The 25150-nt window shown below is 35.8% G+C and overlaps 1 pseudogene; it reads left to right on the top strand.

The window, feature by feature from the left end:
* Positions 1 to 1634: 1634 nt before the first annotated feature.
* LOC120224302 lies at positions 1635 to 1755 on the top strand (annotated as a pseudogene).
* The last annotated feature ends 23395 nt before the right edge of the window (positions 1756 to 25150 follow it).

Raw genomic sequence — 25150 nt, 5'->3', positions numbered from 1 at the left:
CCTTAAGGTGGTGTACTCACCTGCAGATGAATGCTCAGTGATTGAGAAAGCAAGTGTTGTGTGGGGTGCTGAGTCTAGAGCTTTCACTTAGATCCAAGGTCCTTAGAATATACAGATGATCATCCTTTCCATATTGTGTATATATATAGCTATACAGTATTAGTGGGCCATGAGCCCATCCCTGGTGACCTACTGTAGCCTTGCATTTTTAATATTTCTTGGGGAAGAGTGCAACAACATCAGGAAACCACTGCCTTTGTAACCATTGCCTGGTGACCACATCAGAGGAATTTGCTTTGCCTACATAATAGAGAAGTATTTGATGCAGGTATATTGAAGATCACTCCTTGATTTGTTATCCTGACATAATGTGCAGTCTATCATAATATGACATTCAATTTTAGGTTCGTATGCTGTAGCATGAAATCAACCCTTACAATGTGAAGTGTCAGAGGGAATGTACAGAACTATATCTAATTTTATAGTATTAAACATACAAATTATAGAATCAACACTAAAGGACCTATCAAAATTATCTCTGAATGGTAGGTTTATGGCAGTTTATATTTGCTTTTGTATATTTTTTCCTGGATTTTAAAAAATTTGTGCAAAGAACATAAATATTTCTTTTGTAACCAGAAAAATATTCTTTCAAAAACTACAAAAACTATCAAAAAATCTCCATATCTCATAGCAGCAAGTAGGGGCAATGAATATTTTTCTATTTTATGCCTGGACAATGTTTTGTATGGATGAACTAAATATGAAGATGATAAGAGACTTCTATGAGATTTCCCAAGCATTGCACTGCAGCATGACTTCTGATTCATAGTGTAGTGCATTTTAATGAACTACATTCTTAATGATGTTATTGATTTTTCTGGCTTTCAAATATAGTATGTTTTGTATTGTATCATTGAATTACTCTTTTCCTTATCTGGATCTAGAGTTTATTGCTTAAAAATGATGTTCAGATGGGGCACCTGGGTGGCTCAGTTGGTTGAGCATCTGACTTCAGCTCAGGTCATGATCTCATAGTTCGTGGGTTCGAGCCCCACACATGGCTCTGTGCTGACAGCTCAGAGACTGGAGCCTGCTTCGGATTCTGTGTCTCCTTCTCCCTCTGTCCCTTTCCTACTCACATTCTGTCTATCTAGCTCTCAAAAATAAATAAACAGTAAAAAGGAAAATTTAAAAATATGGTGTTCAGATGGAGAGATAGGCAGTCATGCTGCCATCTTTGTCTTGATAAATGACTTTATTTCTAGGATAGATTGAAAACAAGAAATTAACCCCCTCAAGTCATGGAAATAATGGAAATGTAGGAACAGCCAATATTTTAGAGTTATTTTTTCCATTTCATTATTGTCAATTATATTATTTACATGCACTTGTCAATTTTAGGCAAGTATAGGGATATGAAAACTATATAACTATACATAGAGAAGTTTATAATGTATTTCTTAGAAAAAAGAAGGCTGTAATTCTAATAAAGACTGACTTAGGTTGGGTTACTAGTGATTTTTATACTGATTTTCAATATTTTTAAGTGATAATGTTACTATTATACTGAAAAAATATTCCCCACAATTCTAAAAGCTGAATACATGATTTTTCTGAAACTTTCACGAACTAGCTTTGCACAGTGGTACTATCATATTCAATGAGGTTTATCTGAGGCATAATTATTGCTAATTGAAATTTCCATGAACCAAATTGGCCAAATCAAAAATATTTGAATATAATATAAGAATATATATATAAGAATAGGGGCACCTGGATGGCTCAGTCAGTTAAGCATGGGACTCGATTTCTTTTCAGGTCATGATCCCACGGTTGTGGGATTGAGCCCTGTGTCAGGCTCTGTGCTGAGTGTGGATGGTGTTAAGATTCCTTCTCTGTCCCTTTCCCCGCCCTCCCCCCCACCCCCGCTCTCTCTTAAAAAAAAAAAAAAAAAAAGGACTATTTTGTGTAGATGAACCAGAAATAAAAATGGAAAGGAGATGGTGGCTGACCTTTCTCTACCTTTGTCTGCATACCACCCAAATATAAACTCATGCTTTCCCCCTTTTCCCTTCCTGTAAGAAGTCTGATTTAATGCAGCTCATTACTAGAAGGTATAGCTCACCTTTTACTAAGCTCTAGAGGGGAAAATGGCTTATTCATTATGTTTATCAATGAAGAGTGCAGAAATGGACTTTTGATATAATATGGGCTAAAGAGTAGGGGAAAGGCTTCTGGAAAAGTTGGTCTTACTTCAATGGAGAACTTGCTATCCAGGGAAATGATTTCTCCTCTTGTATATGTTGTCCTGCAAAGATGTAATGCCCAGACTGCTGCAGTCTGAACAAGATGCTGAACCTGTGAGAGAGTGTAGAGAAGTCTCTTAATTAAGTCAAATTAAAAGTCTACCCTACTCTAGTCTTTCAGGTAGGTGATCCAATAAATGCTTTAGTATGTAAGCTAATTTAAATTAGATTTTTTTGGTAACTCAGTGCTGAAGTCATCTTAACATAAGTATCTGATATTTTTAATTGTCTAAAGTAATAAACTATAATTCTAAGAGCTAGATCAATATGAAAAAAGTGGATTGTTATATTTTTATTATATCAATGTTAAAGAATATTTGCAGCCAGTTACACAACTTGGATTTGAACTGTCAATTAAGTAGTCTATTAATAATAATTAATCCTATTTAGAAACTGTTAATTTTTGGTGCTTTTCTGTTTATGTCTTATTATTTGCCAATGATAGTTCTAAATCACTTTTCTTAAAACTTATGCATGTATTTTTTTAATGCTTATTTATTTATTTGAGGGAGAGAGAGAGAGAGCACAAGCTGGGAAGGGGCAGAGAGAAAGGGAGAGAGAGAATTCTAAGGAGACTCCATGCTGTCAGCACAGAGCTGTATGCTGGGCTCAATCCCACAAACCGTGAGATCATGACCAAGCTGGAATCAAGAGTTGGATGCTTAAGTGACTGAAACATCCAGGCACCAAATATAAAATACATATATATAAACATATATATATTTAAATATATATACTTACATATATTTAAAATTTTGTTTAGGTAATCTCTACACCCAATGTGGGGCTTGAATTCATGACCCTGAGATCAAGAGTTGCATGCTCTTGAGGCGCCTCTGTGGCTCAGTCCGTTGAGCCTCCGACTTCAGCTCAGGTCATGATCTCATGGTCTGTGGGTTGGAGCCCCACGTCGGGCTCTGTGCTGACAGCCAGCTCAGAGCCTGAAGCCTGCTTCATATTCTGTATCTCCCTCTCTCTCTGGCCCTCCCCTCCTCACGCTGTCTCTCTGTCTCAGAAATAAATAAAATATTAACAAAAAAAAAAAGACGCATGCTCTTTTGACTGAGCCAGCTAGCCAGGTTTCCCACAACGTATTTAATCTACATTAGCTATTTAGGCTAGCTTTCTCAGGAGGCAAGAAAAATGACATATTCCTATGGAACTCAGTAATTTTTGGTGTCTTATATAATTCTGTACTATGAGTGCATTTTTAACTAAAGGACAGATTTAAAAACACCCTCAACATTCAGTGTAAAGAATGGCCAAATTTGATTCTGAAATAAAACCCTACAAAAGTGGAAATACCAAAAGGGCATAATATAGGTCTGAAATAAGCATCTAAGTCATAGGAAATAGATTTTATTTCAATTATTATTTAACCATAATTAGTTAGTAGTATTTAATATATTGGTATGTTTCCACTTCTTGGATCAGGAGTCAATACCATTTAGAAATATTAAATCAACAATGTGGCTGGAACCAGGTGGAGGTTGTTGATCTCTGAATGTTTGGGTTATGATGTGTCACCTATGACCAGGGAGGGCTGTTCACAGACTGACACTGGAAGTATTACCATTGCTGTCTCTTGTCAGGATGGTGTAGTAAGTGGAAGACACTTCAGTGACAAGCGAAGGATTTGGAATTGATGATGGACCCAGATCACTGAAACATCTCTTTCAGGGGAACTTCCATTGTTTATGTCTGGCAACCCCCTTCTACTATCTGTTTTCCTTTTTCCTGCTAGGAAATCCATTCCATGTAGTTTGGTTAGTGTTGACTTTTTCCCCAGGCCAGAGGTGTAGGAAGATGGCAAAGTAAAATTAGAGTCTCCCCCACTGTTGTCCCACCAGAGTGACCCAAGCGTGACCCCAAACCCCACTATGCCAGATTCCTCCAGTACCATTTCCAGTCACTGCACATAGAATAGGTTGTACTTAACCTTATCTGTAACCTATGGAAAATTTTAGAAACAGAAATAATTTTTTTTACTTCTGTGATTCATAACTTATTCTCCATTTGCAATAAAGATAGGTGTTTCCCCACAATTTGAAAAAATCAGCGGAATTGTTTATGTTATTACAGTGCAAGGGAGTATTTTCTGTCTCGTCCAGGAGTGAAAGAAATAATAGGTTTCTCCTCAATACAGCTAAAAATAAAACAGTGTAGGCACTTATCCCTAATGGTTAGTTGTCTTGATATGAGAACAGAACTGAGAGTTTAGAGACAACAGCCTATCTTGTGAGACATATTTTTCCCTCACAAGCCATTTTACAGATGTCTCTGGGCAGGTGCTGCAAGTGAACTTTCTGTGATTCAAAATGGTCACTTTTTTCTCTCTCTTTCACAAAGCGCTGTTAGAGTATCAGTTAAGTTCTAGCTAAGGAATCAAAACATGAACAGGCAATGTGCTCCACACTTTGAATTGTGTAGATCATTCCAATTATAACTCTACTTGAAGTGGTTAGACTGGAAAATACTAATGTCCTTTTCTTAATGCTGTAGACAGGACTTTGCTTACTGGTATCATATTGGATGTAACAAAGTTCCCCAATGCCTGTTCAGTAAGAGAGACCTCTGGTAAATTTGACATAACAGGTGTTACTTTCTTACAAACAACAACAGTAAGAACAAAACCAGAACTGTAAATAAAATATACATGAGGATAAAGAAGCCATTTCTAGCTCAAAATATATAGTTCTATTGGGGGATGTTATATCTGGGTAATTGACCTTTGTTTTACTTGGTGTTCTTATAGTAATGACTCAGGAATGTGCTGAGGTTGTACTGGTTATTGCGTCATTTGGACAAGCAGGTCCCGAGCATAGCCCCACTGCTAGGGTCCTGAGCATAGTCAGTGGTAAGTTAGAGGATAGGAAGGTATTGAAAACCCGAAGACAGGGTCTTTACTCTAGCTAGGTTGTATGATGGTCAGCAGGGAACCTTGTGGAAATTTTAGGACCTGGATAGCTTTTCTTCTCCCCTTTCCTTACTTCATGCCACGTGTTCTTGTCCCCTCAATTTTCTGAAACTTGTTTTCTTTTCTTTCTGTAAGTCATTCCAGCATTACCTTTGTGACAATAGTCTACTAGGTTGGTAATAATGTAAACACAACATTTGGAAGAAAGCCCTTCAGAAAAGCATGAGCCCTCTTGGTCTCAACAATTGTATACTCCTGTGCTGTAGAAATTAGAATCGGCCTTGGAAAAGGCGCATGGATGTGATTAAGGATGCTCCCTGAAGTGGCTGTGTTGATCTATTGCAAAAAAAAGGGGCAGACTACATAGAATTTAGTAACGAAAACTTGCTAGGAGTCAGTATTCTGAAACAGCGTATGGGACATGAACCAACTTAGGACACTGAGGAAGGATTAATGATGAAAAGACTAGATCAGTAGGAGATTTGAGTGAGATTTTCTTTATTGGATTTCACTAATTCCACAATACACATTTGTTCATATTTTAATACTTGTTAAAATGGGATATGTTCTACAAACAAGGATGTGCCATCTTTAATTGACAGTGCTTTTAAAAATTATTTTTAAAGGATCATTAAAAAATTATATATCTTATAACCAGTGGTATCTAGAAATAGGTACTAATGACAGACTTGGAGTAATACCAACTCCACACTAATTTAAGATACAGCACCAAGGTTGTATCTTATTTGAAGTATTTCATAAACTATGTACAGCATACAGGTTGGAGTTTGAGTCATTCTCAAATAATCATTTCTATAATTTCCAAATACAGAGTTCCATTCTTGGCAGTTCTTATTCCTCTCATTAGGCTGCACTCTCTAAGATGTCAGAGATCATGTCTATTTAATTCACCATTCAATTTCCAGCACAATTTTACCTAAGTTATCCATTGCTAGGGAATCCTATTTAAATTATCTTTGATACCACACCAGAGATACTGAGGCTATGCTATAGCTGGCTTTGTTTGTATAAAGAATATTGCTTTGGATATAGTTTCCGTAATTATTGATAAAGCAAACCACATAAAATTTTTTGGCTGAGACAGAGATTTAACATTCTTCTCATAAAATAGTTACCTTAAACTAAATGATAAGAACAAAATTAATTTTTCTAATTAATAATCTAAGGAAAGTTGATAAAGGAATGGAGGAAGTATTACATATCCTACAAAGCACTTTTATTACAAACAATAAAAATGTTTAAAAATTTCCACAAATTAAATGACATAGTCATCATATGACTAAAAATGATTATTTTATAAATAATCATGACTTCTAACTGCTAAATATAGGTGGAATATATAATATACAGAGTTACTATACATATAATACACATATTTAATAGTAAAAATCTATCCATTTTGGAAATGATTTTTTTATAGCTACATGAAATTTTATTTATTTCTGTTTATAATTTTCTGAAATAAAATTCAGATGATACATGATTAATTAAAATACATGTATGTTGTGTATATTGTCTACACACACTGTCGGTACAGTATCAGTCATTAAGCCTTACAGTTCATGAGGAGCTGACATTTATAGTTTTTCACTTTTTGTCACCTCATTGTTAGATCATGATCTCTGTACATGTTACTTTTAATGAAAAAGAAAGATAATATAATAAAATATGGGAACTTACTATTTGCTTTAGAAATGATAAATATTAATCTAAGGATATAAAATTGAGCTCCTCATGAAGATTGCTGTAATAATGAAAGGTTTTGGTATTATAAAAAAGTTACAAGAAGGGAACTCTCAGATCACTGAATGGCATTGGCAGGTATTCCTGAGTCTTTGGGGGACACTTTTCTCTTTCTCACTTTCAAATGTATTCCATTATCTCCTTCTGGCTTGTCTGACCAACTCCTCTATTTTTGTTTCACTTACATCACTGCATCATCTCATCACTGTACATCATTCCTTGGCCTTCCACACAGAATCGAGTGTCCATCAAGGTGAACAGACATGGGTCATAAACTGCACAAGGTTGGAGACTGCGTCTGCTAATTATCCACTTGATCTGGTGCCTTTCTCATCACTGGCACTTTGCAGGCACCAAAAATTGCTTGACAACTGACAGAATTTTCAATGTGGCATAGATCTAGGGTAGACAATGTCTTTAAGAATTTTAGGCCAAGTCAAAATTGTGTTTATGACTTAAATAATACTCCTTTGAGACAAAGAGACCTGCCATCAAAATCAACAAAAGGCAGCCAACACCAAGACATACTGTAGTAAAATTAGCAAAATACAGAGATAAGGAAAGAATCCTGAAAGTGGCAAGGGAAAAGAAAACCCTAACCTACAAGGGAAGACAAATCAGGTTAGCAGCAGATCTCTCCACAGAAACCTGACAGGCCAGAAGGAAATGGGATGATGTATTCAACATGCTGAATGGGAAAAATATGCAGCCAAGAATATTTTATCCAGCAAGGCTGTCATTCAGATTAGAAGGACAGATAGTTTCCCAGACATACACGCAAAAAAAACCCCAAAAACAAAACTAAAGGAGTTCATGACCACTAAACCAGCCCTGCAAGAAATATTAAAGTGGACTTATTGAGTGGGAAAGAAAGACTATAAAGGAACAGAGAAAAATCTCTAAAAACACCAACTTTATAGGTAATACAATGACACTAAATTAATACCTATCAATAAAAACTCTGAATATAAATCTACTAAATGGTTTAATCAAAAAATATAGAGTACCGGAATAGATAGAAAATAAGGCCCATCTATAGGCTGTCTGCAATAGACTCACTTGAGACCTAAAGACACCTGTAGGTTGAAAGTGAGGGTATGAAGAACTACTGATGATGCTAATGGATGTTAAAACAAAGCCAGAGTAGCTACACTTAGAGAAACTAGATTTTATTTTATTCTTTAATTTTTTTCTTTAAATTTTCAAACTAGATTTTATACTCTTTTAGTTTTACCATAACCAAATTATGGAAAGAGTCTAAATGTCCATCGACTATCATTGCACTATTACTTGGTGGTCAAAAAGAAAGAAATCTTGCCATTTGCAGTAACATGAATGGAATTAGAGTATATTATACTGAAATAAGTCAGTCAGCAAAAGATAAATATCATATGATTTCACTCATATACAGAATTTAAGAAACCAAAATGAACACATGGGAAGAGGAAAAAAAGAGGGAAGCAAACCATAAGAGATTCTTTTTTTTTTTATTTTTATGTTTATTTATTTTTGAGAGAAACAGAGAGTCAGAATACAAGTGGGGGAGGGGCAGAGAGAGATGGAGACACAGAATCTGAAGCAGGCTTGAGGCTCTGAGCAGTCAGCACAGAGCCTGACGTGAGGCTTGAACCCACGAACTGTGAGATCATGACCTGAGCTGAAGTAAGACACTCAACTAACTGAGACACCTAGGCACCCCACTGTAAGAGATTCTTAACTGTAGAGGACAAAGGTTGATGGAAGGGAGGTGGGCGGGGGATGGGCTAATTGGGTGCTCAGTATTAAGGAGTGCATTTGTTGTGTTGTGCACTGGGTGTTTTATGTAAGTGATGAGTCACTGAATTCTCCTAAAATCAATATTACGCTGTATGTTAACTAACTAGAATTTAAGTAAAAATTTGGGGGAAAAAAATAAAAAGAATTGAAAGCCACTGAGACTGTAATTACTGAGCTTCTTCAGTTATTTAGAAGTAAAAAGAATAAAATGTGGTTCCAGTCAAAAAATATGCTCCTTTGGTTGTTGCTTTTATTTTGGTTTTTATTTTAGAGATAAAGAGTGAGCACATGGACGAGGAGGGTGGCAGAGAGGGAGCAGAGAGAGATAGATTTTGGAGGGGAGAGAGAGAGAGGGAGGGAGAGGGAGAGAATCTTAAGGAAGCTCCACACTCAGTGCTGAGCACTATGTGGGCCTCAATCCCACCACCGTGGGGACATGACCCTGGGATCATGATCTGAGCCAAATTTGAGTGGAACTCTTAACTGACTGAGCCACCCAGGTGCCCCTGGTTGTTGGTTGTAAGATCCCCATTGCTAATACAGTTGTTCTATTAGATTTGAGCTTATTCCTTGAAATAGAGATGATGCTGTTCTGAGGTAATTTTTTCTTAATTCCTCTAGATAAACTAATCAACGGTTGTTACTCCCTTTCCATAAAGATATGAGCAAATGATAGCTTGAGACCCACTGATGGTGGTCCAAAATCGGAGAGGGCTTCTAGTGCTAGTGTAGAATTTAACAATCATGCAAGCCGAGTCTTCCAAGTGTCACTGAATATCTCATCATCGTATTGAAATCCTAGACATGGATTAGAAATGATTGTTCTGTTCATGGCAGATAGGATCCACTTTCTTAAACAGGCTGCTGTTCCTGAGAAAAGTACCATAAATTCTGAGATGGAGATAACAGCCACAATAATAATAAAACCAAGACTTTACTCATCATATCTCTACCTTTTCATGTCTTGAGTATTATAGAAAATTGTTAACATTTTATGTATTAACTTGGTAAATGGGAACCTATTATTATAACATGTATTTTATAATATGCTAAAGGGTTTATTTAGCATAATAAAAATAGAGGTACATTTTTAAATTTCTCAATTTGTATTTTATTGACATATTCTTTCTCACCAGTAAAAACAAAAACAGCAATGAAAATCTTATCAGCTTTATGATCCTAAGTGTTTCAAATCATACTGCTAAAAGGGTAACTAAATTTGTACTAATAAAATTGATTTAAGAAGAATATGCTCTTTTTCTTGGCTCTAACAGCAGATCTGTGCTTATATCTGTGCAGTAGGGAGATGGAGAAGGAAGAGAATCAGAAGGTAACTTCCCTTGACAGGTTACTTGTTATTTCCAGGGTCCTCGGGTCCATTATTTCCAGCATGTTACCAGCTGGTGATTAAGCAAGCTGTCTTTAGGGTTACTTCCTAGCCCCTCTTTTTCTTACTGGGAGAATTCTCTGGGCCCCATGCTGTTCCTTCTTAACAGTGCAAATAACAACAACAATAACAATAACAATGCTAATAATGCCTATTGTGTAAGTCTGGGAGGAATTAATATTAGTAAAATTCTCTCACCAATGCCTGTATTAGCATTTAGTACCTGGAACATAATTATCAGTAAGTCTTAACTAAATTATAGTTATTATCACTATCATTATTATTATTATCCAAAATATTTCCACTGGCATATCTATAGTCTTTAGTACCTATCTAAAAAAATAAAACTAGTTCCTTAAAGTCAAATCATCCTCTTGGTATTCTTTTATTTAAAAAAATTAATGCTCTTCTGTGACTCATTATATGACTCATTTATTTATGTTGGGAGATCAGTTTAGGCTAAATTAGATGTATTTGATTTAATATTCATGAACGGAAGTGATTTAAGTTTCTAAGTGCTCACTGCAACCAGAAAAAGCTCCTGAACAATTAACCTAGATTCATATAATTTGCAACTTTTTGCTTTTTTTTTTTTTTTTAAAGTTGGTCTTTTTGCTGAACCCACAAAAATGTCCTTATTTGTTATCTTTCTATTTCATTTCATTGTTCTTCTGGAGAACAGGTGGAGAACAATTCAAATCCAAGCATTTAATGCTGTGATAATACTTTTCTGGTGTCAAAAAGAAAGGAAGGGAATTAACACTGGCTCCAGTTTTACTTGTATTCTTAGTTAACATTCCCTTGAGGCAGACACTATCTTCATTTTACAGAAGTATCTGAGGTTCTAAGGAAACACAAATAACAAATGATAGGGTTGGGTTGGAATTGACGACATCTGATTCCAAGGGAGTTCTCATTTCTTCAAGTCACAGCACACAGTTCTCAGGCATAGACAAAGGTTTATGTAAGGGAACTCTAGAGGACCTTCCTTTGGCCAGAAATAAATTTCAAAAGCTACTTTCTTGACTATTTTATGTGGAGAAATAACTTTCAACCATTTTAAATGAATTTACATGTTGGAAAGTACCTGAAAATGTGTTAGTTGTGCACAGGTAAGAGACGAAAGCATTGTTGCTGGCATATTTTGATGACCCTAAACACCTGGATCACACTTCCCATTGTTCCTGCCTATGTGGCCCTTGCCAAGAGTGCTCTGCAATCCTGTGATCTGAAAATGACCCTGAACGTGTTGTGGTCTGGTGTTTTCCCCTTAAGCGGAGGCAGCTTGATTTACCCAGATAAATGAAGTGGAAGATGAAGTAATTATCTTCAAAATTTGATTAATGTGTGAAATCAACATGAGAAACTTAAGCATTGCAGCTATTTTTTTTTAATTGTGCATGTTTAAACCTTAAGTAAATATTTTCTTGGCCCTCTGTGTGATTTTGACACTAGGATTGAAGACGACAGAGTGAAAGTGATTCTAAGGGGGTTTTTCAGAACTATAGATGTTAAGTGTGGCCTATACAACCAAGGAGGTCAACAGAAGACAATAATAGTCAAAGAAGATAGGCATTTGCTTCAGGGCCATCTCATGTCTTCTGGCTCAGAGCCCCCTTCTCTGGATCACTGAACCCAAGTCTCCTCCCATCTCCTCACAAGGCCCCAGAGAGCTCACAGGTGTTCCACTGCATCTGTCTACATAGTGTATAAAGGCTGCTCCATCTTTCAGGCCTTATGTGGAGCTGATCACAACCTTAGTCATAGCATTGTCTCTAAGGCTTTTCCCCTTCTGGAGTGGCCTACTGCTGTCTTTGCTCAAAATACTTTTGCACACTTAACTCCAGTGTGCTCTTTTGTGGGCCTCTCCCGCCTGATCAGAATATTTGCTGCCACTTCCTTGGGGGCCTCCATTTCTTGTTGTATCCTCTAACTACAGAAATGTGGGTCCTTCAGGGTAAGGACAGGGTAACAGCCACAGGTCATTGCTCAGAAGTAAGTTAAGGTTCCTGGTTTGTGATTCTGTCAGTGAACGAAACCATTGGCTTACCCACCAGCTGTGGCAGAGGTGGAGCTAGTGCCACGGATGGGAGTTAGGTGTAATGAGGAAAAAGGAGGGTGTGTATATGTGTGTGCACCCATAATCAGTAGCTGTTTCTGGTCTTCATTTCTTTTTTATTTTTTTTCCTAATCTAGAGGCAGGGTAGTAGTCATTATGGTCAAAACTTTTCCTTCTATTTAGCCTTAAGTCCGTGGTCTCTTTTTTTGCCCACATGTCTCTAAAAGAAACTTTAAAAATGTACCCATCACACATTTTTAAGTAAATATTTATAATTTTTCATAATCAACTAAAAATTTTTGAGATAGCTAGAAAGCATATAATTACCAGCATATTCTAAGTATTGACATTAAGATATAAAATTTTTATTATTCTTTTAAATTTTTCAAAGCAATACCCAAAAATCACAAGTAGCTTAGTAACCATCACCTACAAATTTTGTATTTATATAAGATATAATATAATAGTTGGAAATTTTACATTGTTCTTTTTTCTCCTTGAATTGTACTTTCATTTTACTTTCTGCAAAGAATTTTATCCTAATGTAATATACTTTTATGCTTGAAAGACTTTTATTGATCACCCTATTATACTTCTCTGCAACAAAAATCATTTATAAATTGAAATTATTTTTTTCATATAACCAAAGGCTTTAAACATTACACTTTTTTCCTTCTTTGAGTTATCATTATAAATATTAATGTACAATTGGTCAAAACAATATAAATATATTATAAATTTTCATATGTAATTATGAAATGTAAGATGTCAAATTATATGGATGGGTGGGAGGGTTGGTTATGATGCCTTGATTAAAGCAGTAGTAAAGTTGTGCCTTTGCTTCTGTGCAAGATTTATACCCTGGGAGGCAATGAGCCATAGGACAGCTGTGACTTTCTGTGGTCACATGGAAAGCTGGTGAGTGTGAAGGGGAAGAGAGAAAGGAGAACTTTTTGGGTTTGGGATAGAATATATACAGAAGTTGAGAGCCTGGAAATTATTTCTCTAAAATTACTATCTTTTCAAAATCATGTCCTCTGTTTGAAGAGGTTTGCTGTGGGTACTAGTTCTTTTGTTAGCTTTGCTTCTCTTTTTGCTCTACAGTGCAAGCATTGGAGCTCTACTTGTATCTCATTCCACCATCAGGGATTGAAACTCATGACTATATAATAGCTGAGAGAGCTTGTCTTCCCTCATGATTTTCGTTGTCCATTCCAGGCTCTCCTAATTCTCTTCTTCCCTCCATAAGGGCCTTTGCTATGTGAGAGTAACTATGTCAGTTTCGTATGAGTGTGTTAGTTTTGAAGTCAAACAAGTAAGGAAAATGCTCACATGCTAGATTAAAAGAAAAAACTATCTTTACTATAGAATTAAAGTGTCTTTACTATAGAATTTATTAATTCCTTCCTAAGGTTATTACATTAGGGAAAGCCAGGGTAGGTGTTAGCATGTAATTCTTCCCAACTCATTTCCTTTTCTTTTTGAAAGATGTCTAACCAGACAGGTGTTTGAGAAACAGGATTTGGAAAGAACAGTTTTAGGAAATAGGAAAAGGGAAGGAAGAGAAGATATTCTGAGTTCAGTCTGCCAAAGCTATAACATCTGGAATTCGTATGGTAGGCAGCAAAAGTAATTGATGGCTTTGGCAAGATTGCTAGTGAGCACAGCTGGGCTCTAAGATGGATAACTTTGTGGCCCATGTGAAGTCTGGACTGACAGGGAGAACAGAGGAAATAGACGCTGAGGCAAGACAGTAAACTGAACAGGAGGTAATACAAATCTACACTTGGGTAGTTGAAAAGGGAACAGAAAGGTATATTTATCTATATATTCTTTTAGTTGATGTTGAGATGGTTTTATTTTTTTTCAATTTACATTTGTGATGTTAAATAAGAAATTTATGGGGGCGCCTGGGTGGCTCAGTCGGTTAAGTGTCCGACTTCGGCTCAGGTCATGATCTCACGGTTTGTGGGTTCGAGCCCTGCGTCGGGCTCTGTGCTGACAGCTAGCTCAGAGCCTGGAGCCTGTTTCAGATTCTGTGTCTCCCTCTCTCTCTGACCCTCCCCTGCTCACACTCTCTCTCTCTTTCTCTCTCAGAAATAAATTTAAAAAAAAGAAAGAAATTTATGTTTTCCTTCTGAGTTTATAGTCAACACAAAACTTCGTGTCTAAAAGAAAACATCTGTATGAAAAAAGAAGTATCTGTTTAATTTCTTTAATGTTGCCAATATTAATATTTTTTCCACAAAGTACAGGAAACATCTCTGGGTATTTATCTAGACTTTATAATTTTCATACAGATATGATATATGGGATATTGTCAGAGTTTTAACATTAAAGAATAATTTTTTAAAATTATAATAAATTATATTCACTTGCATAACCATTACAAGAAGTCTTAATTTTACAAACAAAACTAAGAGAAAAAAGCTGTCAATTTAAATCAGAAGTTCAATTTTTTAGGTAGCTTATCTCATACTCATTTATTTATTTTAGTTGCTTTGGTATATGTTTAGCTTGGATAAGATATATCCTCTTTTTGTTATAGGGTATCTATTTCAGTTTTTTATATAGACTTTATTCAGCATATTGTATGTGTAATGATATAGTACAAATTACAGCTTTATACATGTTAATATAAGTTAGAATTATACCAAGCCCACCCCGCAAATAAAAAACAATCCTTAATTGGTTCTCATTGTAAAAGATTAGCAAGTCAAAGTTGAAACCATCTTCAGATTAAAAAAATAAAACACTTAAGTATGCCAACTTGATAGAACACAGTAATTTGACAGCTAATGATTTGACCGATCTTGTTGAGGCTTGATAAGACATTTTGATAGAAAACAATCTAGCCTACTTAGTAGTTATTGAGTAAGGATTTAACATAGCAAGGATTCCTGACAACTATTATTTTTCCTGTGATGAAGTGATATTGGGTAAGAAATGGTGCAATGCTTACATGAATGATCTTAAAATAAAATTCAGATCAATAATAATCTTAGCAGTAATAAATCATAATGGCCCCCATTTATGAGTATTTACTATGTGACAGCTGCATATACATAATATCTTAATCCTCAGGTAGTTTTGCCAGGTAGGAATTATCACCCTATTTAGAGTTAGCAAACCAGTGCAAACATGTTAAGTGACTTGCCAAAAATCCCACAGTAGATAGCCTTTCTAATATTCTGTACTGCTTTCCCCAAGCTAAAAGTCACCATTGGCCTTGATCTTGCAGAATGTGTAAGTTCTGATATAAAGTTAATTGATCATGCTTTTATTTCCGTTTAAATCTTTCATAAGGCATCATGAAAAGTGTCCTTATATTATAGCTGTGTCCTTGTGTTTCTCAGAATTTTGTGTTTCATAAAGTTTTAATTGATTCAATTGTGTATGAACTCCATGGAAATCTGAATTTCTTAGAGTAGTAAAGGGAATGGTCTTGATTTGGCTGATTCACACAAAATTTAAATGGTTTAATATAAGTATCTATATCTATCTATATACATCATCATATACCATATATCCATCTATAAAAAACATTTCTAGCTTTAGATTTCAGGGCTTTTTCTTTATAACATAATTTTGTAATTTCTGAGAAGAGTCAAAGCACCTTGGGGCAAAAGAGTCCAATATAGGGTAAGAAAAATAAAGCTTCAACTAATTGTGCTTAAAATAGTGTGTAAGCAGTTACTGGTTGATTGATAAGAATCATATTTCTGAAGATTCTTTTTAACTGAAATGCACGGGCACAAGTCTGAACATGGGTAATATACACTCACCTACTCAGTTTCTTGAGATTAATTGTAACCTGTTCTGGGGAATTCAAAGAAAAAATATCTATTGTTTGGATAGAGGAGAGATACTTAATATTATTTTTTTATAACCAATCTTTCACCCAAAATCTATAAATGTTTTGCTTGGGAATTGACTTGTACCTAGAGTTATGTGGCAAGTAGTATCTTGTTATGGGGACCGATTTCCCCCAAATGATACTGTTTTTGTGAGAATTGTATTTAAACTATAGGTATAATTACCACATAATGAACCTCAGAATGACCGGACATTCCCAAAGCTGATAAGGGAGCATGCAGGTTGAGAAGCATAGCTATTTCTTAGAGCAGGAGCTCCTTTTGAGAAATTTGGCTTGCAGGTTTGGAATCTGAAAATTGTTGACTTAACTGATGCCTTACCACAGGAACCTTTCTCTGTCATTTGAAGCTTTCCCTACAGAAAGCTTGGTGCTCTTATTTGTCTGCTTTTTAGTGCCAAATGGCTGGGTAGGGCTGTAAGATACAACATGCTTTATTTCAGTGACCTATACGATGTTCATGGAGTCATCACAGAGGTCATTTGAAAGGATCTGAATTCTTTGTGGGATCAAAGCCATTATGTTATTCATTTATCGATCTTATGATTCTGGAAACAAGACTGGGTCTACCTGTCATCCCTCATGGAAGAAATCCACTATGTAGAAGAGGAAGTTTTTTAGGAGTGTGGTGAATACCTACTAAGTATCAGGCATTGTTTAGGCACATTTTATATTGAATTTCCCTGACAGATATGAAGTAATATTATTTTTTAAAAGTTTTATTTGAATTCCAGTTAGTTAACATATAGTATAATGTTAGTTTCAGGTATATAATATAGTGATTTAACACTTCCATGCAAAACCCGATGCTCATCACAAGTGCACTCCTAATGTCTGTCACCTATTTAACCCACCTCCCCCTTCAGTAATCATCAGTTTGTTCTCTATAATTAAGACTCTGTTTCTTGGTCTCCCTCTCTCTCTCCTTTTTTCCCCTTTGCACAATTGTTTTGTTTCCTAAGTTCCACATTAGTGAAATCACACAGTATTTGTCTTTCTCTGACTGACTTTTTTCACTTGGCATACTTTCTAGTTTCATCCATGTTATTGCAAATGGCAAGATTTCATTCTTTTTGATGGCTGAGTAATATTCGTGTGTGTGTGTGTGTGTGTGTGTGTGTGTGTGTATTTTTTCTGTTGTATATAATCACTTAAAAAAGGAAGTTTTATCTTAGAGCCCTACCAAGCCATTTTACAATTTCTGGAGGGAAAGCTTCAAATGATAGAAATTCATATGGTAAAACATATATTAAGTCAACAATGTTCAGATTCCAAACCTCCAAGCTAAATTTCTCAAAAGGAGCTCCTACCCTAAGAAGTAGGACCTTTCAGGCCTTTCAGCCGGCATGCTCCCTTATCAACTTTTGAGAATGCCCAGTCATTCTGTGTCCATTCATCAGTCAATGGACACTTGGGCTATTTCCATAATTTGGCTATTGTAGATAATGCTACTTTAAATCTCAGAACACCTGTATCCTTTTGAATCAATATTTTTGTAATCTTCAAGTAAATACCTGGTAGTGCCTTTGCTGGATAATAAGGTAGTTTTATTTTTAGGTTTATTTTTACTGTTTTCCAGAGTGGCTGCACCAGTTTGCATTCCCACCAACAGTGCAAGAGAATTCCCCTTTATCCACATCCTTGTCGACACCTGTTATTTCTTGTGTGGTTGAAATGTATGAGGGGATATCTCATGGTAGTTTTGATTTGTATTATCCTGGTGATGAGTGATGTTGAGAATCTTTTCATGAGTCTATTGGCCATCTGGATGTCTTTGGAAAAATGTCTATTCTTGTCTTCTGCCTTTTTTTAGTTGGATTATTCAGTTTTTGGGTGTTGAGTTTTATAAACTCTTTATATATTTTGGATGCTAACCCTTTATCAGATGTATCATTTGCAAATATTGTCTCCCATTCTGTAGATTGCCTTTTAGTTTTGTTTACTGTTTCTTTCACTTTGCAGAAGCTTTTTATCTTGATGAAGTCCTAATGGTTTATTTGTGCTTTAGTTTCTCTTGCCTCATGAGACACATTTAGAAAGAAATTGCTTTGGCCAAGATCAAAGAGATAACTGCCTGTGTTTTCCCATAGGATTTGGATGGTTTCCTATCTCGCATTTAGGTCCTTCATCCATTTTGAAATTATTTTTGTGTATAGTGTTAGAAAGTGGTCCAGTTTCACTCATTTGCATGTTGTTATTGTTTCCCCAGCACTATTTGTTGAAGAGATTTTACCATTGTATATTCTTTCCTGCTTAGTTGAAGATTAATTCACCCTATAGTTGTGGGCTTATTTCTGGGTTTGCTTTTCTGATGTATGTGTATTTTTTTTGTGCCAGTACCTTAATACTTTGATTTCTGCAGCTTTGTAGTATAACTTGAAGTCTAAAATTGTGATGCCCCTAACTCTGCTTTCTTTTTCAAGGCTATTTTGGCTATTCAGTCTTTTGTTGTTCCATATAAATGTTAGGAATATTTGTTCTACCTCTGTGAAAAATGCTGTTGGTATTTTCATAGGGATTGCATTAAATGTGTAGATTGCTTTGGGTAGTATAGACATTTTAACAATTTTGTTCTTCCCATCCATGAGCATGGAATGTCTTTCTATTTCTTTGTATTGTCTTTGATTTCTTTTATCAGTGTTTAATAATTTTCATGGTACAGGTCTTTCACCAATATGAGGTAATATTATTATCGACATGAATATCGGTAGCTCTGACTTCTTCCCTAAGCTCTGTATCTGTATATCCAGCTGCTTAATGAGTATTTCTCTTTGGATATCTCATAGGCACTCTGAACTCAGGATGTTGATAATGGACCCCACCCACTCCAGCCTCATCATGCATAATACAATCTAACTTCGAGTTCTGCCAAATGTAACTTGAATGTTTCTTGAATCTCTTCTTTCCATTCGCATTGCCACAACTCTCCTACAAATGTCTGTTATTCTCAGCTGGACTGACGGAATGGTTTTTTGGCTGGTTTTCCATATCTCTCCCCACTCTACTCCCTTCGGAATCCATTCTTTTCACTGCAGCCAGAGCTCTCTTTTCAAAAAAATGTCAGAGCTCTCAGGACACCTTATTCTTTAAATCACTTCAGTAGCTCCTTCATGTCCTTAGGTTAGAAACTAAAATACTTAACAGACATTCTGCTTCCGCAAGCCTTCTCTCCTTTTACTCTCCCTCTCGGTACTTCCATTCCTCTTGTCCTCTTCCAGTTCTTTGAAGAAGCAGAGATTCTTCCTGCTCTTAGACCATTGCTGTTTGTTTTCTTTCCTCTTCAGGCCCCTCTTTCCCAATATACATAATTAATTACTCCCTGTCAGTTCAAATTTATTTCAGATATCAGTTACTCCTAGAGATTTCCCTGACTGTCTAGATTAGAGAAGTCAAGTGCTTTTCATTCAGAGTGGTCATAATGGTAATTAAACATATATTTGAGTAATTAGCTGTCTAATGTTTGTTTCCCTAGCTACAAAGTAAGCTCCAGGAGGGCAGGATACAGATATCTTACACATAATATGTTTTCAGAGCTTTCCATAGTACTTTCCTAAGTAGTTGCAAGGTGAATATTTGATGAATGAATGAGTAAATGAATGAGTAGATATCCTTTAGATGAAGAAATTTAGGCTCAGATGAGTAAGTGAGAGAATGGAGATGTGAGTTCAGGTCAAATTCAACCTAAAATTTATGCTCTTTCTATTCAAAATTTTAAGTTCATAATTATGTTCTTTATACCAACACTATTTTCAAAAGTGATTTTTATTTTGTTTTCTAAAGTTTGTTTATTCATTTATTTTGAGAGAGAGAGAGCTGGGAAGAGGGGTAGAGGGAGAGAGAAAGATAGAATTTTAAGCCTAGTGCGGAGCTAATGGGGAGCTCGATCTCACAACATAGAATCATGATCTGAGCCAAAATCAATAGTCAGATGCTCAACTGACTGAGCCATCTGGGTGCCCCTCAAAATTGATTTTTAATAGTATTATAAAATTTGTATCAGTGTCCTGATGCCAAAACATGAGACAGAGAGGAACATCATAGTAGAATATTTTTCCCATTGTAAATAGTTTTCCACAACATCAAGGATATTGTCACTTGGTTGCCAGTATAGAATTTTGTGTGTGACTTTAGCATATTCATTTCTGATATAATTGAACTGTCCTTTTAATTTGTCACTAGTATTTATTTCTATCTAGCATTATTTTCTAAATGTTTGTCGAATAAACAATAAATGGCAAAGAAAACTAGGTTAATTATCAATGCATATGTTTATAGAACATAAATCAGCCAGAGAACATAAATGGGTGAGATAGCTTCACAAGAACTTTGGTGGTAGGAGGCTGGGGAAGAAGTATAGTCTATTAATTTCCGTATTTCACAAGTAAGTGGCTAACTATTTTTGGTCTTTTAATGGTATATACTTTATAATACATAAAACAAAATTAATTTTTTAAGTGCCTGCTGATTGTCTTCAGAAAAACATAAAATGTCAGGTATTTTTAGAATCCTGTCCTAGATTTTTATTTGGAGGCTTACTGCATTTCATATATGCATACCATATTAAATATAATTATATTGTATACATAAATTAATTAAACAATTCGGAAATTGAATTTCACAATGGATCACTGGATTTAAACTACAGAATTTTACTTTGGGCTAAATTAAAAAGTAACCACTTTGTGTTGTGATATCTTGTTAGTAAAACTTTCTTTACTATATACCAGCATGGCTAAATTCTAGAAAAGCAATCTCTGAAAAGTGTTATTTAAAAGAGTGAAAAGTATGGGGGTTATTTTGTGAAAGTAATATTTTTAAGTAATGAGTGTTTAAAATTTATTAACAATTAGTTACCTTTAAGAGTCTCTTGTTCATCATAGTTAGTGTACACACTAACTGTAGAGGATATTTTTGACCATTTCTTTAACTAAACTACCAACATTAAAAATGAAGTCAAGAAAAATTAAGAGGTGTAAAGTGTTACTTGTAAGTTAAGTTTTTCTTAGGCCAGGCTAATTATAACTGATCATTGGTCTATTGGTGGCTCCAAAGGTGGAGGATTGAGAGGAGGAGGGTGCAATAACATGCACAATTTCAGAATGATCCAACTATTTCTCCTGCAATGATCCTATCCTCCATGACTTCCTGCAGTCCAAAGTCCTGTATACTGCACATCAATGTAAATAATTCTTGGGGCATCTGCATGCGGCTCAATCATTTAAGTGCCTGACTTCAGCTCATGTCATGATCTCACGGCTTCTGAGTTTGAGCCTCATATTAGGCTCTGCATAAGAGCCTGCTTGGGATTCTCTCTCTCTCTGCCCCTTCCCCGCTTGCACTCTCTCTTTCTCTCTCAAAATAAATAAGTAAATAAACTTAAAAAAAAAATTCTTAACAGTGATAGCGCCACCAGAGTAGTTGTTCAGTGACAGCCAAGTGACTTTCTCCTTATCTGTAAAGGTACATGGCCTCCCTCCAAGGAATAGAGGGAATTCACTTCATTATGATTTTATAGAAGTAATAAAACAAAGAAATGATTAAAAACATTATTCTTATTTCACTTTCCTAATTACTGAGATTTAAAAATGCTTATATTTTGTTTCAATTTTCTTTGGAGACATTTCTAAAATGTTTAAGTTCCTAAAATACTAAAATACAAATTTTTGATTCTGAAAAGTTTAATGCTCAAAGATTTTCCAAGATACACCATTGAGAGTTTATCCAAATATATTTATATATTTTAATGTAAGCAAAAGTCAGGATTGGAGCAGTGATATCAAGGTATAGACAACATAGGTATCTAGAACTGATGGAGCACACTCTATAGTCTGTGTGCAAGAGATGTGGGTCAGCCACCGTAAAATGTCAGGGATTTAGAAACATATGACTCAAAACTCAGAGTAAACATTGGGTCAGGAGTTAGAAAATAAATGAGAACTAGATGCATGGAAGAACTCTTTCTAAGAAAAAAAATCTAAACATTCTTATAATTAGAAATCAACAATGGTTTTATAGTGCCCCTGGATAAAGTTGAAATTCTCCAAAAGCTATAAAGTCTCTTAAAATTTCGTCTTGATCTATCTTATTAGCCTCATCTGCTGCCACTCTATCCCTGTCCTCTCTTCCTTTCTGTGCCCTAACTTTGCTCATTCAATTCCCAGCTATACTAAACCATCTGAAAAGTTTCTTGGATTCTAATGAATACCCACATCTTCATTCTTTTGCATAAGTAGTACACTCCCCCTGGAAAATTACCTGATCATTCTACCCTTGTTCATGTGAAACACCCTTGGAGACCTATTAAAAATATAGCATGACACTAAACTTTCCTGAGTCATTTCAAGTTGGTCAGTCAGCCTTTGGTGCTTTTGTACCACCTTGTTCACACTGCTATTATCTCTCTCACCACAGCATTTCTTTATTGTCTGTTTACAATTCTGTCTCCTCCAATACTTTATGAGTGCTGAATATGTGAATCTAGAAAAAGGTAATTAGGATATAGATCCAAATTACAGGTTCAGGGCAAAGCTTGGTGAATGAACACTAAGCCTGAACTAAAAATGTTCCTCTGAGATGGGGCACCTGGGTAGCTCAGTCGGTTGAGTGTCCAACTTCAGCTCAGGTTATGATCTCACAGTTCATGGGTTTGAGTTCCTCATCCAGCTCTGTGCTGACAGCTAGCTCAGAGGGTGGAGGCTGCTTTGGATTCTGTATCTCCCTCTCTCGCTGACCCTCCCCTGCTCATGCTGCCTCTCTCTCTCAGAAATCAACATTAAAAAAAATTAAAATGTTCCTCTCAGAAATTTCAGACCTAAATAAAGAGTGTATTTTATATTCTAGTTAGCCATCATCTGCTTCCAGACTGTATTTGATCCCCAGGTAACTGAAACTGTGGAAAGCGAAACCACAGGGCTGCCTCAAGAAACAAGCCAAACTACACATGGTGGAGAGTCCCAAATACCACTACCAGTAGGGAAACAAAATAACCAAACGCTCATACAGCAGAACTCTCAGCGGCAGAGTGTACAATCCAACTTTTAAAATTAACAAGAGATAGAAAGCTAACCAAAACGACAAAATGGAAGAACTCTCCTCTAAAGAAATTCCAGGAAGAAATGACAGCTAAAGACTGCTCAAAACAGATATAAGCAACATAACTGAACAAGAATTTAGAACAATAATCATAAAATTAATCACTAGGCTTGAAAAAAGCATGGAGGACATCAGAGAAACTATGGCTACAAACACTATGGAGCTTAAAAATAGTTATGATGATGTAAAAAAATGCATCCAATGCATGGATTGAAGAGGCAGAAAGGAGAATAAGTGATTTAGAAGACACATTTATAGAAAAAGAAGAAACTGAGAAAAAGAAAGATAAACTGATCCAGGAACATGAAAGAAGAGTTCGATAGCTCAGTGATACAATCAAATGAAACAATATCTGTATCATAGGAATTCCAGAAGAGGAAGAGAGAGGGAAAGGTGCTGAAGGAGTCCTTGACAAATTATAGCAAACAACTTCCCCAACCAGGGGAGGGAAGTAGACATTGAAATTCAAGAGGCACAGAGAACTCCCTTCAGACATATCTTGAATCGATCTTCTGCACGACATACCATAGTGAAACTGGCAAAATATAAGGACAAAGAGAGAATTTCGAAAGCAGCTAGGGAGAAAAGGGCCCTAACATACAAAGAGTAACCTATCAGAGTGGCGACAGACCTATCTAATGAAACTTGGCAGGCCAGAAAGCAATGGCAGGAGATCTTCAATGTGGCGAACAGAAAATATATGCAGCCAAGAATCCTCTATCCAGCAAGCCTGTCATTCAGATTAGAAGGAGAGATAAAAGTCTTCCCAAACAAACAAAAATTGAAAGAATTTGTCACCACTAAACCAGCCCTACAAGGAATCCTGAGGGGGACTCTCTGAGGGAAGTGTTGCAAGGAATGAAAGATACCAGAGACACTACCACAAACATGAATCCCACAAAGGACACGATGACTCTAATCCCATATATTTCAATAAAAACACCAAATGTAAATGGGCTGAATGCTTCAATCAAAAGACATAGGGTAGCAGAATGGATAAAAAACCAAAATCCATCTATTTGCTCTCTACAAGAAACGCATTTTAGACTGGAAGATACCTTCAGATTAAATGTAAGGGGAAGGAGAAATATATATCATGCTACGGTAAGTCAAAAGAAAGTTAGAGTAGCTATACTTATATCAGACAAACTGGACTTTAAATTAAAGACAATAACAAGGTATGAAGAAGGGCATTATATAATAATTGCTGGGTCTGTCCATCAGGAAGAACTAACAATTATAAATGTCTACACACATAATATGGGAGCACCTAAATATTTGAAACAATTAATCATAAATAGAAACAATCTTATAGATAAGAATGTGCTAATAGCAGGGGACTTTAATACTCCACTTACAGCAATGGATAGATCAACCAGACATAAAATCACTAAAGAAACAATGGACTTGAAAGACACATTGGGCCAGATGGATCGGACAGATATATTTAGAACTCTACATCCTGAGGCCATGGAATTCACTTTCTTTTCAAGTGCACATGGCACATTCTCCAGGATAGATCACATACTGGGACATAAAGCAGCCCTCAATAAATATAAAAGAATTGAGATCATACCATGCACACTTTCAGATCACAATGCTTTGAAACTTGAAATCAATCACAAGAAGAAGTCTGGGAAACCTCCAAACACATGGAGGTTAAAGACCACCCTACTAAAGAATGAATGGGCCAATCAGGCAATTAGAGAAGAAATTTAAAAATATATGGAAACAAATGAAAATGAAAATACAACAATCAAAACTCCTTGGGATGCAGCAAAGGAGGTCCTAAGAAGAAAGTACATCGCACTCTAGGCCTATTTCAAGAAATTAAAAAAGTGCATGTGCAAAATCTAACAGCTCACCTAAAGGAACTAGAGGCAGAGCAACAAGAGCACCCCAAACCCAATAGAAGAAGAGAAATAGTAAAAATCAGAGCAGAAATAAACAACATAGAGACCAAAGAAACAAT

Source organism: Hyaena hyaena, unplaced genomic scaffold, assembly GCF_003009895.1.
Source record: "Hyaena hyaena isolate Hyena2069 unplaced genomic scaffold, ASM300989v1 scaffold_1151, whole genome shotgun sequence".
Classification (NCBI taxonomy): Eukaryota; Metazoa; Chordata; class Mammalia; order Carnivora; family Hyaenidae; genus Hyaena; species Hyaena hyaena.
This window is presented reverse-complemented; position numbering and strand designations above follow the sequence as displayed.